Below are 5,692 nucleotides of genomic sequence, written 5' to 3'. Positions count from 1 at the left end.
TAGCAAAACAAAAATACTTTAAAGACAGATCTAAAGTCTGCAGAAGTGGTTTTGACAGACAGAGAGCGGACAGCAGCAGCATACCATCAAACCTGTCTGTGTCTGGTCCTCGCTGTGTCACAAGGCCAAGGACATCAGGTACTGTAATAAACTAAGACCTTCTGCTGTTGCTCAACATATTTTTCTAATTTAGTCGTGGCACATCTGTGTTTTTGCAATCACAGCAGGCTGGTAAGGACTGTTTGAGTTCCATCAGAGGAAGACAGTGGGAAACATAAAACCACAACTAAATACCCTCTCCAGTAGAATATTACCTTAGAAGCCCCTGCTATGACATGAAAACTAAGAAGACAACATCCAATCCAGCCTCTAGGCCTCGCCTCCAACTAGTGTGAGGGGTCTACAGAGCACTCCTTTGTGTACGTGTCAGTCTGAGTGCTCATCACTGTCATCCACATCCAGCAAAGAGTAGCCCTGTAGACACATTCTGTTGTCAATGGGTTCAGAAGGACAGACAGTGTCATTTGCTGGGTTGACCTCAGGGGGAATGGTGGGGGCTATGCGTAGTTAATCGCTCTCCTGCTTGATGTGGTAGCAGTGTTAGGGAACTATCAATTACTCAACACTAAAATAAGTTCCATTAAAGTAAACCCTTAGGGAAAGTATTTCACTCTATCAAAACCAATTAATAAAAAAAAATCCGATTTGAAACCAAATAAATAGTTTGAGCACAAATTGCAAAACCAGATCACTTTTGGGTCATATATCAACAGAATGTTTAACCCAGCTGAAAAAATCCCTAGTCCATTGTTTTGACACGTGAGACAGTGTGATGTCATCACATTCTGTTATAAATAGCTGTCTGTTTGCGGTAGAGACTTCCTGTCCTCACCGAATCTACCAGTATAAGGCATACATGTATTGCATTGCATAAGGGTTTTGGAATTCTTTGTTTGTTGAGAGTACAATGTTATATGTTCCAAAATGACAGAGTCTAGGGACCACAAGCATCTTTGTAGGCTCCCAGCAGTATGTATGGATTTGCCAGCTATGGAGTACTTCACCCAAAAATTATATTCTATACATTGTCCTGTTAAATCAGCTCCTTTTTGGTCTTGGAAAAATAAAGGAAATATAAATAAATACATCTTTATATATTTAAGCTTGGCACTTTAAATCAAGTTCCAAGAATCTAGCATGGTTGAAGTGTTATATAAATACACAAGACGAGGTTTGCAAAACAAATGGCCACATTTTACTGGTTGACGAAGTTCAGGAGCTTGATTTAAAACCTTCCCATCATAAAATATTTCCTGTTCCATAGCTTCAAACATGTTCCATAGCTTCAAACATTTAACTACATATTATGAGCCATAATTACTGGTTTCAAAGTATCCATTCCAGAAATATGACCACAGGTATGCCATCCTTTTTATGCAAGTTTTCTTAAATAAAGGGTATGTCATACCTTCACAGAAAATCCCATTTGCAGTTTTTACTAGAAAACCAGCTTTATATCAAATAAGTTTTGTTGGCATACTCCCCAAAACATATTTTCATAATGTATTTTTAGAGTAACAATGGGTGTAATATCTATCAAAATAAGGTTATTTTTGGTCAAGGGTGGCCGAAAGTATACCTGTCTCATAGTTTGTGTTGCCTATCATGTGGGAGGCCTGGGTTTGAATCCAGTGAGGGCAACAACATTTATCACAATCAATTGCGGGCCGGCTGAACTAGGCTTGCCTGGTTTCTTGTTCTTATCAGCAATTCAAGTTGCTCATTTGTAAGTTCCAAATCCTCCTCGCTATTTCACTCATTGGCCTTTGTGCCCTAGCATGTGGCTGTGTGCCCTAAACACTTTGTGACACCGAAAGCCAAATGGCCTTGCCCCTAAAAAGACAACATTCCAAGCCGGGTCCACTCCCTTACCGAAATGAACAGTCATTGGTCTAATCACATCTATTTGGGATGTCACGATCAGGGACCATTGCACTTGGACAGGCTTCAGTCCCGGGATTACGTCTGACACAAAAAGTTCATTAACCACACATTGCCCCGAATTGGGGAATACTCAGATCTCAAATCTCAAAACGTCCCTGTGCTCCATTGCAGCAATGCACAGATTGTCATATTTCTAAGGGTTTTTCCCCTCTCTCTTTAGCATTTAGCCTGATAAAGTTTCCCTAGGACAATGGTACAAGAGACAGAGAGACAGCTTGGCATGGAAGACAGGCATTAAAAGCTGGACATTTTTCACGGTTGAAGCGTCCTGCATTCTGCATTCTTTGGGCACAACGGTCAGCAGTGTTCCTGCCAACCTTACAAAGATGCCAGCCAATGCTGACAATCTGAATGTTTGTTGAACTGAGGTCTGTATAATAGTGAATCTGACAGCCTTGATAGAGCAGCAGCAGAATGAATGGGCATGTTGTTGTGACCCAGTCTGGGTGGGATCCAGGGATGAAGCAGCAGGTGTGGGGTAAATTCACTTCTTTGATGACTTGCCTGAATCTTTCTGCGTGATTAGAAGGAATGAACATCTTTATTACTGTACTTTGACACTGTTGATGGTAGTTTCTGTCTCCAACATCAATTGTACATGTAGCTGCTTTGTAGGACATCAGACAGACTACTCTGCTTGGTAATGAACTGGCCGTTATACAATATTTTTGATGCTTTAGTGGACCCAGCAGCCAATTTGCTAGCGTACTGTTATGGTAATTTTGAACTAAGGTACATTTGAGAAATGTCTGTCTTTCCATTGGCTGGAGTACCCTGTTGCCACACAGCCCCTTACATCCCTTTGTGTTAAGACATAGTGTTAATGAGTTGAATCCATGCTCCTCGGCATACGCACTTTCTTCTTGCTAGTACTTGGGAGCTTTTGTATGACTCGCTGCCCATGTGCTCAATATTGGGCCATTTGGGAAATATGAGTCAGAGACCCAGAAGGGTCCCATACCCTCAGCGTCCATTAAATGCCTCTATCAAATCATAACTTATCTGTACAAATGGTACTTGTTGCACGGGATGAATCTGATTAGCCAACAACTAATGTCACAAACGCATTTGTTCTGAATACGAGCATCTGATAAATGATAAAAAATGTAGAGTAAATGTCTCACTGATCCATTGCTAAATGGGGGGAATCGTTATGCTTGTAGCGTATTGCTTCTCAAGTTTAGAAAAGCCTGCTCTATCTATGGTTCAAACTCTGCTAATGATGAAACACTGCACATGGTACATAAGTACATAGTTGTTGTCATTTGTTGTCAACAAAGGTATTTGTCTCGTTATATACCTCCGTTCAAAAGTTTGGGGTCATTTAGAAATGTCCTTGTTTTAAAAAAATAACTACTTTTTTGTCCATTAAAATAACATTAAATTGATCAGAAATAGTGTAGACATTGTTAATGTTGGAAATGACTGCTGCAGTTGGAAGCAGGTGATTTTCAATGGAATCTCTAGATAGGCGTACAAAGGCCCACTATCAGCAACCATCACTCCTGTGTTCCGATGGTATGTTGTGTTTGCTAATCCAGGTTGATCATTTTAAAGTCAAATTAATCTTTAGAATACCATTTTGCAATTACATTAGCACAGCTGAAAACTGTTGTGCTGATTAAGCAATAAAACTGGCCTTCGTTAGACTATTTCAGCATTTTCAGTGTCAGCATTTGTGGCTTCGATTACAGGCTCAAAATGTTATCAATCCATTCTTGTTCTGATGAATGAAGGCTATTAGATGTGCGCACAGCAATCAATCAAAGCAGATCACCTTTTGAACGTGGCCTTCTGACTCTCCATTCTAATGATGATAGTTACAATCTGGGTCGATTATTGGTGGAATGTGACAGCACACCATCACCATCCCATTATGTTGTCTAACCATGACAAACTTTCTTGTTCCTTTAATCATTTCATCTCTAAATGTATTTCTTTTTTTTTACCCCAGTGGCATGCCACCCACATCTCCAGAAAAAAAAAAGAATTCACTTGGAAGAACATGTTGTGCGAGATAAAAACCAGAAAAAAAGACTGCCTTAGCTTTGTTTCGGCTGCGAGCCCTGTGCTGTTTTAATTCTCAGATTTACTATAGAGGTTTAGCTTTTAAAGTCTCGCATGCTGCTTTCCTCCTGTTGACACCACATTCCTGGGTCCTGTAAGTCACTGGAAATGTTATTAAGAGAAGATCTACAGCAGGAATGTGTGGAACTGTGCCGTGCTACATACCAGTCTGGGCTCTTTGTAGTGGGCAGAGGGGAAATCTCCCTAATATCTTCCATAATAGTGGCATTGGGGTTGTGGAAGCACACCGGGCTTCTGATTTGATGACATTTCTCCAAGGAACATCTAAGAGCTTGAATTCACACCACAGAAAGGCAAACAGCAGACTGTTCCTGGATCAAGCTGCTCTCTTGATTTCATATGAAGAAAAATTACCCCACAGAAGTTCACTCACATACGTGAATTTATTGTTAAAGGGACTACTTGAAACTCTTTTGGAAATATATAAACTGTAAAGAATAACCACAGTGCTATTCTGTGGAAAATGTGAGGTATTCTAGCATTGGTTTGTGATGGTTGTTTTGAATGAGTTGTTTGCTTCCCAGTCTCTCATGTGGTCTCTTACTAGTCATCACTCGGGAGACTGTTAACCCATCAGCATCCACGGGACAAATATTTTGGTATAGACATGTCCTTACTAATTACATTGCGATGTGAAATTATTCAAGTAGTTATGTATATTTGCGTGAAGGCCCAAGTAAGGTTACGAGCTGAGAATGGCACAATGGAGGTACCACAATCTGTGCTATATCATCTTATCCCAAAGTAAGGCCTATAGATTCCAGAGCCCTGCAATCTAATGAGAAGTAACAAAGTGAATTCCACCGTGTTCATTTGAGACAAGCCAAACAGTAATGTCTCAATTTCCTCCAGGCCCTGAGGAACTGTCATTCTGACTAGGAAAGGCACTCGCATTGTCCTCTTTTACTAACGAGTTCAGCTTAGAGCAACTTTAGAAGTGTCTGAACCATCAAAGATTCTGTTATGCAAAGCAGACTTGCTTTTATTTTTCCAAGTAATAGGGTACATTCCTCAGAGCCAATTCACAAAGTGAGCACACAAATGAAACATTCACTCTTCATTGAGCAAACCTAAATAGAAGGATAAAATGTTAAGAGCAAGGACTTGTGAGGACTCCTTAAGAAAATAAGATCCTTGTGTTTAAATTACAGAAATAATAATTTCTGTAAACAATGGACCAGAATACCAAAAATCTGCTGTGTCTCTGCCTTAGAGCAATAAGCACATTGTATTTCACAAATAAGTCTGCAATCTAAAGTGCCATGTTATTTTTTCCCAGCTGTATTTTAATTCACAAAATTACACAAAGTCAATGACCAAGGAACGTGAACACCATACTAAATATTAACGTGTTGCTTTTAAAGCAGCTACCTCACTTTTTAGTAATTAGATATAGATATTGTACATAGTCATCTGTATTTGCATTGGATGAGTTAAAATGTAAATCCATCATGTAAATTATACATTTGTAAACAAACTGACATTTAAAACTGACAAATAAGTCAGTGGCAAAAAGATAGTAAACACCCCATTTAAGCGGAGACAACCAAACAAAATGCAACTTTACTTAGTTAATGCAATAACAAAGTAAAGTAAACAG

The sequence above is a fragment of the Esox lucius genome, chromosome 15 (genome assembly GCF_011004845.1).
Source record: "Esox lucius isolate fEsoLuc1 chromosome 15, fEsoLuc1.pri, whole genome shotgun sequence".
Classification (NCBI taxonomy): domain Eukaryota; kingdom Metazoa; phylum Chordata; class Actinopteri; order Esociformes; family Esocidae; genus Esox; species Esox lucius.
Note: the sequence above shows the minus strand (reverse complement) of the source record.